Here is an 11,518-nt window from a genome sequence, read left to right on the forward strand (position 1 = left end):
GATAAAGATTTAGCAAGAAAGCAGCATAGCTTAGTATTTGAGTGAGATCTCTGTTGTTAGGTGATCCTGAGTTGAATTCCCAGTTCTGCCACTTACTAATTGTGTCACTTCTGTGCATCTCAGTTTCTTCATCTGGAAAATGGGTATTATTATAGTCATACTTATCTAATAGGGTTGTTTCAGGATAAAATAAAACAATGCACAGCGGTGCCTGATTCAAATGTTCAGTAAATAGTAGCTACTATTATTATTGAGAAGCAGATTTCCTCATCAAGTTCACCAGATGAGAGGATGTAATGGAAGTGGTAATCGTGAATATAAGTACTTTATGAAGTATGAAGTAGTTCCGAGAGTATACCATCGATTTTTCTGTTGAGTTGGCATTTGCTAGTATTAGAGGTATTTGTGGAGGGCTGCAACTATAGTCCCTTAGGACCTCTACAACTCCTGGGACTACAGGATGCTTGGACAATAGCAATTTTGAACACCAAATCCTTGGTCATTAAAGCAAAGTGGGTAAAAAAATAACCATTAGTTATATTACAAGACAGGATAAACACTGGGGTATAATACTTGTGCCTGTCTTACTGTTTTACTTCTCCAGCAAAAGGTTGACAGTTCCCTATTTGGCTTTTGCATCAAACATAAACCCAACAAGGTGGTGGAAATGCATTTATAATTCTTGCTTTTGGGGATATAGCTTGGATAAGTTGGAAAATAAAGTTGAGGCATTCTGTGAAGGACTCCCATTCTTTTAGGAGTTGGAAACACATCTGAGATCTGCACTGAAGAGAGAAGGGAAGCTGGAAGACACAGTGGATTGGCTTTTCATACACCTGGGATTGGACTGAGATGGGATTGGATTAATTGGATTGAAGTGCTAAGAGTATGGAATTGTCCATTTTTGTTGTTGGAGTATCAGTTGCCGGGTATAAAGATGTTTGCTGAGACAGTGAGATCTAGGTCCTAAGGCACCTGAATGAACTTGACACAAAACTGGGGAAATCATTTGCCTCTGCCTCTCTAAGACTTAGGTTTTCTTTTCTTTTTCTTTTTTCCTTTTTTAAAGATTTATTTATTTTTACAGAAAGAGAGTGAGAGAGTGAACGCAAAGGGGGGAGGGGTAGAGGGAGAGGGAGAGAGAGAATCCTAAGCAGACTCTGCGCTGAACACAGAGCCTGATGTGGGGCTCCATCTCGCGACCCTGAGATCATGACCTGAGCTGAAACCAAGAGTTGGACGCCTTAACCAACTGCACCACCCAGGGGCCCCTTTTTCTTTTTTAAAAATCAAAGCGAAATTTATATATAGTGAAATACGCATATTTTAAGTGTAAAATTGATGCATTATGAAAAATGTATATACCTATGTAACCACAACCTCAGTAAAGATATGGAATATTTCTACAGTCCCCCAAAATTCTCTTGTATTCCCTTCCAGTCCAGTCTCTACTGCAACTGGCAACCACTGTTCTGTTTTCCATTCCCCCCAGATTGGCTTTGCCAGCTCTTAAACTTCATATGCATAAAAGCATACAATATGCATGTTTTTTTGTATCTAGCTTCTTGTACTTAACATTTTTGAGATTTATCCATGTTGTTGCATGCATGTATTAGTTGTTTCTTATTACTGAGGGATGTCCATGGTATGAATATACTGCAGTTGATTTACCTATTCTTATACTGATAGAATTTGATTTGTTTTTGATTTGGGGCTATATTGAATAATGCTGCTATAAACATTTATGTACAAGTCATTTTGTGGACATATGTTTTCAGTTATCTTTGGCAAATATCTAAGAGTCTAGTGGCTGGGTCAAATAGATATAGGTTTATTTTTTTTCAGTTGTTTTTTGAAATTGTTTGTAAAATTTTACCAGCCCACCAGCAATATATACGAGTTCCTGTTGCTTCACACCCTTGCCAAAAATTGGTGGTGTTGGTATTTTTTATTTTAGCCATTCTGGTGGGTGTGTGGTAGTATCTCATTGGGTTTTTTGCTTGTTTGTTTGTTTTTATTAGGTTTCTATTTTTTTATAGTATATCATAAGTTTTTAATGTAGAGTTCATTAGTTGTGTATAACACCCAGTGCTCATCACAACACGTGCCCTCCTTATGTCTCATTGGTTTTTTAAAAAACTATTTTGAAACTACTGGATCATATGGTATTTCGATTTTTAACTTTTTGAGGAACCTCTATACTGTTTTCCACAGTGGCTGTACTAATTTACATTCCCACCAACAGTATACAAGGGTATTTACCCAAAGAAAATGAACACACTAATTCAAAAAGATATATACACTCTGATGTTTATTGCAGCATTATTTACAATAGACAAGATATGGAAACAACCTAGGTATCCACTGATAGACAAATGGATAAGGAAGATGTGGTATATATACACAATATTACGCAGCCATAAAAAAAAAAAAGGATGAGATCATGTCATTTGTGACAATATGGATGGACCTAGAGGGTAGTATACTAAATGAAATAAGTCAGACTGAGAAAGACAAATACCACATGATTTCACTCCTAGGTGGAATCTTAAAAAAAGCAAATGTGGGTGTCTGGGTGGCTCAGTGGGTTAAGCATTTGCCTTTGGCTCAGGTCATGATCTCAGGTTCCTGAGATCCAGCCCCGCATCGGGCTCCCTGCTCACTGGGGAGTCTGCTTCTCCTTCTCTCTCTGCCCCTCCTCCCTGCTCATTCCCTCTCTCTCTCAAATAAGTAAATAAAATCTAAAAAAAAAAAGCAAATGAATAAACAAACAAAAAACAGAATCAGACCTGTAAATACAGAGGACAAACTGAAGGTTGCCAGAGGAGCGAGGGGTGGGGAATGGGCAAAATGGATGAAGGGGAGTGGGAGATACATGCTTCCAGTTATGGAATGAATATGTCACGGGAATGATCCTGAGTTGAATTCAGGAATGAAAAACACAGCATAAAGAATATAGTCAATGATATTGTAATAGCATTGAATGGTGACAGATGGTGGCTACACCTGAGCATAGCATAACATATAGAGTTGAGTCACTATGTCATACACCTGAAACTAATGTAAAAATGTGTCAGTTATACTCAAATAAAAAAATAAAAAAATATTTTGAAATCACTTTAGATTTAGAGAAAAGTTATACAGTACAGACAGTTCTCATACAGTTTCACCTTAAGATTACCCTCTTATTGTGGTTTTAATTGGCAACTTCCCTAGTGCCATATAATGCTGGGTGGGTTTCATAAGACTACTGGCAATTCAGTCTTCTTTTCTGAAGTATATGCTCAAATCTTTTGCCTTTTTTTGGTTGGGCTGTGTTTTTGTTATTGATTTTTAGGAGCTTCTTGTATATTCTAAACATAATATTTTATCAGATTAGAAACATTGTGAATATTTTCTCCCAGGTGGTGGTTTGCCTTTTCATTTCCTTAATGGTATTTTTGAAGAACAGAAGTTTTAAATTTTGATGAAGTTCAATTTATCCATTTTTAAGTGATTAGTGCTTTTTGTGATCTGTCCAGGAGATTTTACTACTGTCAGTGTGATAAAAATATTTTATATTTTCTTCTAGAAGCTTTATAGTTTTAGCATTTAGTTTGGTCTATGATCCATCCTCAGTTAATTTTAAAGTATGGTGTGAGGTAAGAGTAGAGGTTCACTTCTTATACATATCTATATTAGTATTCATTTTTGGGCTGTTATAACAAACTGCAACAATCTGAGTGGCTTAAAGTAACATAAATTTATTATCTCACAGTTCCACAAGCCAGAAATCCAAAATCAAGATGTCAACAGGCTCTGGGGAAAAAATCCTTCCTTACTTGTTCCAGCCTTTCGTGGCTCCAGCCATTCCCTGGTTTGTCACAGCATAACTCCAATCTCTGCCTCCCTCTTCACATGGTCTTCTTCTCTGTGTGTCATTTGATTTCTCCTCTTCTTGTAAGGACATCAGTTATTGGATTTAGAGATTTTTCTAATTCCAGCATGGTATCGTCCTGAGATCCTTAACTAATTACAACTGCAAAGAAACTTTCTCCAAATAAGGTTACATTCTGAGCTTTTAGGTAGATATAAATTTGTATGTGGGGGATATTATTAAACCCACTACAATATCCAGTTGTTCCGCCACGATTTATTGAAAAGACTACCATTTTGCCGTTGAATTACATTGCAATCTTTGTCAAAATTTAATAGCCTTTATAGGTGTGGCTCCAGTTGTGGACTCTGTATTCTGATCCATTGTTCTATTTGTTTATGTTTAAAGCAATGCCACTTTAAATATAGCTTTAGAGCACGTCTTAAAATCAGGTGGTGTGTCATCCTTATTTTCCTTTTCAAAGTTGTTTGGCTATTCTAAGTCCTTTGTTTTTGATATGTGTTTTATTTTATTTTTATTCAAGTATAATGAACATAGTGTTATATTAGTTTCAGGTATATAATATGATTCAACAATGCTATACATTTCTCAGTGCTCATCATGATAACTGTACTCTTAAACCTCTATTTCCCCCTGTTTTTGATATATTTTTCAGCAATTTCTACAAAAATTCCTCTGGGATTTTGACTGGATTGTGTAGAACATACAGATGAGTACAGAGAGAATTAACATCTCATAGAAATGAAATTGATTTTTGTATGTTGACCCTGTAGTCAGTGAACCTTATAAATTTACTTATTGCTATTGGCTTTTTATTTTCACAAATGCTTTAGAATTTGCTACCTACAAGATTTTGCTCTTTGCAAATAAAGACAGTTTTCCAGTTTGATGTCCTTTATTTTTGTTTTTTTACCATATTTTACCAGCAAGAACCTCCAGTGCAACACTGAATATAAGTGGTGAGAGTGGACGCCTTTAACAGGGTTCTAAGCTCAGGTGGAGATAATTCAGTTTTTCACCTGAATGATACTAACAGTAGGGCTTTTGTTGTTTATGTTTTTGGTAGATACTGTTAATCAGGTTGAGGATGCTCCCTTCCATTTCTAGTTTGCCACGAGTTTTTATCATTAACAGGTGTTGAATTTGATCAAATTCTTTTTCTGCATTTGTTAAAATGACATATGGCATTTCTCCTTTATTCTATTTATATAATTAATAGCATTGATTTAGTTTTTTGAATACTGAATCTCCCTTGCAATCCTGCGTTAAACACATACTCATAATGTAGTATCCCTTTCAATATATTCAATTGTATTCATTTTGCCATTTTTTTTTTGAGGATTTTTGTATCTATATTCTTAGGGAATGTTGATCTCGTTTTTCCTTGTAGTGTCATTGTCTGATTTTATTATCAATGTAATAATCATAAAAATACTTTTAAGTAGTTTGTTTTCTTCTATTTTCTGAAAGAGTTCGTATAGCATTGATTGCTTTTCCTCTTAAATGTTTGGTTGAATTTGCCAAAAAAAAAAAAAAATTGATCCTGGAGGTTTTTTTTCTCTTTTCAGCTTTACTGAGATATAATGGACATATAACATTATATAAGGTTAAGGTGTACAGAGTGTTGACTTGATATGCTTATATATTGCAATATGATTATCACTGTAGCATTAGCTAACACTTCCGTCAGGTCACATAATTACCATTTCTTTTTTGTGGTCGTGGAGGTTTTTTTTGTTGGAAAATTTTAAACCACTAGTTCAATTGTTTTAATTGGTATAAAGTTATTCAGAGCAATTTCTTCTTCAGTTAATTTTGTTAATTTGTATCTTTGTACATTTCATCTAAATTACCAAATTTATTTGTGTGAAATCTCCTTTTTCTTTTTTATTATTTTAGAGCTATAATGATGTCCCTTCTCTTATTCCTGATGGCTATTTTTTTTCATTTTTCTTGAACAGTCTAGATAGATATTTGTCAATTTTATTGATATTCTTAAAAATTGGCTTTTGGTTTACAAATTTACCTCTAAGTACTGCTTTAGTGGCTCCTGCAAATTTTGATAAGTTGTATTTTAATTATAATTCCATTTAAAATATATTCTTATTTCATTTGTGTTTTTTCTATGACCCTTGGTTTATTTAGAATTATGTTTCTTAATTTCCAAATATTTGGGTCCTTCCTAGGTATCTTATTATTACTAAGTATTATTATTGATAAGTTCAATTCTGTTGGTGCCAGAAAACATACTATATGATTTTAATCTTCTAAAATGTATTGTTTTATACCACAGCACACACACAATTCTAGTGAAAAGAATGTGCATTATATACATTTATATGGATTAGTGTTCTATAAATATCAATTAGGTCAAGGTATTTATAGTACTGTACAGGTCTTCCATTTGTTTGCTAATTTTTTTTGTCTAGTTGTCTTATTAATTGCTGAGAAAGGAGTGTCAAAATCTCCAACCATGATTGTGAAAATGTCTATTTCTCCCTTTGATTTTGTCAAATTTTACTTCAGGTATTTTGAAATTCTACTATTAGGCACATATGTATTTATGATGGCTCTTTCCTTAAGCGACTGCCTTCGGCTCAGGTCATGATCCTGGAGTCCCGGGATCGAGTCCCGCATCGGGCTCCCTGCTCAGCAGGGAGTCTGCTTCTCCCTCTGACCCTCCTCCCTCTCATGCTCTCTGTCTCTCATTCTCTCTCTCTCAAATAAATAAATAAAATCTTTAAAAAAAAAAAAAAAAAAAAAGGGGCGCCTGGGTGGCTCAGTTGGTTATGATGGCTCTTTCTTCCTGATTAATTGAGGCTGTTATTATGAAATACCTTCCTTTATTTCTGTTAACACTTTTTGTCTTGAAAACTATTTTATCTGGTATTATAGCCACTCTAGTTTTCTTATCTTTATTTTTACATTTATATACTTTTATAACCATTTACTTTCGACCTATCTTTGTCTATATATTTAAAGTGCTTTTCTAATGAAGAAAATATATTTGGATTTTGCTTCTTCTATTCCGAAAATCTCTGCAATTTGAGTGTTTAATACTTAAGTGTTTAATGTAATTATTGATATAGATGTGTAGCTCATTTTATTATTTCATTGTTATTTTGTCACCTCTTAAAAATTCTTTCCCTTTGGTCCTCTTTTAATAACTTTTTTGGGATTATTCAAGTATTTTAGAATTTCATTTTTAATTTTGCTATTGGTTTTTTAGCTATATTGCTTTTACTGTTCTTAGTGATTTTTCTAATGCATAGATTCCACCTTTTTGAATAATTTGTATCACTCTGTCTCCAACTTTGTTAACCATTTTTTCTACCATCTCGAAGCCATTGAATTTTCATTTCAAATGGTATACTTTTCAGTTCTAGAACTTCCATTTGATTCTTTTTCATAGTTTCAAATACCATGTTAGGATACCCATTTACCTACTTATTTTGGCCACTTTTTCTTTTAAGTCCTTGAACATTTTTGGGGGGATTTATGAAAATGTTTATTTCTCTGTACTATATGAAAGTCTGTTCACACTTCCACAACTAGGAATATTTCAAAGGCTCATGTAGTAAACATAGGAGTTTACACTTATCAGTTTAAATCACAGTTCTTAGAATAGTGTAAACTCCTTGAACATGTTTTTGATAGCTTTTAAAAATTATCCTTCCCCACCAATTCAACATCTGGATGATTATAGTCTCTATTTCTACTCACTTTTTTCTTTTCTTTTTTTGAAAAGATTTTATTTACTTATTTTTCAGAGACAGAGACAGAGAATATGAGTGTGGGGGAGGGGCAGAGGGAGAAGCAGGCTCCCTGCTGAGCTAGGAGCCTGATGTGTGACTCGATCCCAGGACCCTGGGATCATGACCTGAGTCAAAGGCAGATAGATGCTTACCCAACTGAGCCACCCAGGCATCCCTCCACTCACTTTTTTCTTATAAATTCGTGTTACATTTTTCTGTTTATTCATATAGCTAGCAATATTTGATTACATAGTGGATACTAATGATATTTTATAGAGATTTTTGATTCTCTTATTTTCCTCCTAAGGACATTTTGATTTTTGTCCCAACTGACAAATTATAGGCTAATCATCTTGAACTTTTGGAGCCTTCATTTTACTTTGTTAGTTGGAGTCTGATTCTGTATTACCCTTAACCTTGGGGTAAATCTTTAATCCTTGGACATAGTCTTTATTCCTAAGGCATGGTCCTTTGAGAGTTTTAGTAGAAAGCCCAAGATATTTATGAATGTTTTCTAACTTGGTGGAATTCAGTCTCCAGAGTCTGTCTCCCTTATGGTAAGCAACTACTAAAATCTCTGTTCCAATTTTTCAGCTTTATTTCTGCTGCTTTCTGTCAGTTTTCTTATTATTTTTTCTGTAAATGCACAGTTCAGGGGTCATTTAAGTATTTGATGGGAATTTGTACATAAAAATTGGGACTCACCTCTCCATGACACTCTTATTTTAAGGATTTTTCCTTCAATTTCTAGCCACCCTGGCAAGTCCCAACTCTATCCTCTGATACCTCAAGCCAGATTCCAAATTGGTTCTTTTTTTAAAAAAATATTCAAAAGAAAAAAATCTTTGCATGACATATCTCACAGGATAAAATGTGCAGATGCATTTATAATAGAAAACGAGAATGTACAGTTATCTGTAATTTCTAATATAACACATATCTCAGTCTCTGGGGATGGGTCTGTGTAACCTTGGGAACGATTACTATTCTCTCAGTAATCTATAAAATGGAAAGTAATATCTCTCTGAATTTTACTTCATAGAAAATGCCAGTTTTCTGGTCAGTCCTCTGTTTTCATTTTACTTGGTCTATCAGCAGCATTTGGCAGAGGTGATCATTCCCTTCTTGATACCCTTTGTTTTTTTTTGTTTTCTAGGATGACGCACTCCCCTGATTTGCTTTATAACTCACTGGCCACTCTATTTCAATATTTTTTGCAGGTTATTTTCTTTCTTTCTTTTTTTTTAAAAAAAGATTATATATTTGAGAGAGAGAGAGTGAGCATGAACAGGGGGGAGGGGCAGAGGGAGAGGGAGAGAAGCAAACTCCCTACTGAGCATGGAGGCCAACACAGGGCTCGATCCCAGGACCCCAAGATCATGATAGCCAAAATCAAGAGCTGGCCATTTACCCAAATGAGCCACCCAGGCGCACCTTTGCAGGCTCTTTTCTCCATGACCTTTCAAGGTTGGAGTTCCTCAGGTCTCAGTTCTTGGATTTTTTTTGTCTTCTGTAGCTACTTATCTCTTGGTGATCTCATCTAGTCCCATGGCTTTAAATATACTCTATATGTTGATAATTTCGGAATAGCATGGAGGACATTTGGAGAAGGAAGGGAAAAACGAAGGGGGGGAAATCGGAGGGAGAGATGAACCATGAGAGACTATGGACTCTGAGAAACAAACTGAGGGTTTTAGAGGGGAGGGGGGTGGGGGGATGGGTTAGCCCGGTGATGGGTATTAAGGAGGGCACGTACTGCATGGAGCACTGGGTGTTATATGAAAACAATGAATCGTGGATCACCACATCAAAAACTAATGATGTATTGTATGGTGACTAACATAACATGATAAAATAAAATTTAAAAAAATTCCCATATTTACATTTCCAGTTCACATCTCTCCCCTGAACTCCAGACTCATATATTTAACTGAAATTGTCTCTTTTTTGTTTAATGGGCATTTCAAAATTAACATGTGAAAAACTGAAATTTTGCTCTCTACACTTCTTCTCTCCAAAATATTCCCTAGTATCCCTTATTTCCATTATCCCCTATCTTCAGTTGTTTAGAGCATAAACATCTGAGTCATCCTTAATTCTTTCTTCACATCCCTGATCCAATTCATCATTGAATCCCGGTGACCCTTCTCCAAATATTTCAAAAACCCTGTCACTTCTCACCACATTGATTTCCACCTTGTTTAAGCCACCATCATCTTTTACCTGGGTTTTTGCAATATCCTTCTAAGTAATCTCTATGCTACTACCCTTGCCCCATTAAAATAAATTTTTCCTACAACATTCAGAGTAACCTTTTTAAGATGTAATTCAGATCACTCCACTACTCAAACTCTTTTAAAGAGTTAGGAATAATTCTAAGAGTATGTTGATGGACTTATAAGGTATAAAGGTGTAATTTGTATGACAACAATATTACAAATGAAGGGGGAAGGAACTGAGTTTTATATAAGAGCAAAGTTTATTTATACTGTTGAAATTTAAGTGTTACCAATCCAAACTAGATTGTTATACATTAAGATGTTAATTGTAGCCCCTAAAGCTACATTAAGTACATTACTCAAAAATTTGTATTAAAAGAAACAATTGGTTTAAAAGCAGATATAAGAGGGGGCACCTGGGTGGCTCAGTTGGTTAAGCGACTGCCTTCGGCTCAGGTCATGATCCTGGAGTCCCGGGATCAAGTCCCACATCGGGCTCCCTGCTCAGCAGGGAGTCTGCTTCTCCCTCTGACCCTCCCCCCTCTCATGTGCTCTCTCTCTCAAATAAATAAATAAAATCTTTAAAAAAAAAAAAATCAGATATGAGAAAATTTATATTTAACACAAAAGAAAACAATAATGTAGGAATAAAGGAACAACTAAGATATGTCATACAGAAAAGAAATAGCAAATGACAGATCTAAGTCTTACCTTATCAATAATAACATTAAATGTGAATGGACCAGAATCACCAATCAAAAGTCAGAAATTGGACAAAGGGATTTAGAAAAAAAAATCAAAACATAATACAACCATATCCAGTCTACAAGAGACTCACTTTAGATTCAAAAACACAAATGTATTGAAAATAAATGTTTGGAAAATATATACATCATGCCCAAAGTACCCAAAATAGAGCTGGTAAACCTAAACTAATATTGGACAAAGTAGACTTTAAAATAAACATTGTTACTATAGACAAGTAAGAACATTTTGTAGTAATGAAAGTATCAACCCATCAAGGAGAAATAACAATTATAAACATATATACATCTAATAACAAAGTCAAAATATGCATAGAGTAAAAATTGAAGACTTCGAGGAAGGAATAGACAGTTCAACAATAATAGTTGGAGACTTCCATATTCCTTTTTCAATCATTGATAGAAGAACTAGACAGAAGATAAACAAGAAAATAAAAGGCTTGAACAACACTATAAAATAATTGGATCTATCAAGATCTTACTGAACACTGTACTCAACAACAACAGAGTAAACATTTCTCTCAAGTGCACATAAAACATTTCTAAGACAGATCATATACTTGGGAATGAAACAATTGTTAATAAATGTAAAATAATTGAAACCATATGAAGTATGCTTATGATCATGATAGAACAAAATTAGAAATTAATAAACTAGAGTAATTACCAAATATATGGAAATTAAATGCTCTAAATAATCAATAGGTCAATAAAGAAATGACAAGGTAGATGCCACCTTACACCAGTTAGAATGGCAAAAATTGACAAGGCAAGAAACAACAAATGTTGGAGAGGTTGTGGAGAAAGGGGAACCCTCTTACACTGTTGGTGGGAATGCAAGCTGGTACAACCACTTTGGAAAACAGTGTGGAGGTGCCTCAAAAAATTAAAAATAGAGCTACC

Source organism: Phoca vitulina, unplaced genomic scaffold (assembly GCF_004348235.1).
Source record: "Phoca vitulina isolate PV1807 unplaced genomic scaffold, GSC_HSeal_1.0 scaffold39, whole genome shotgun sequence".
In the NCBI taxonomy this organism is placed as follows: Eukaryota; Metazoa; Chordata; class Mammalia; order Carnivora; family Phocidae; genus Phoca; species Phoca vitulina.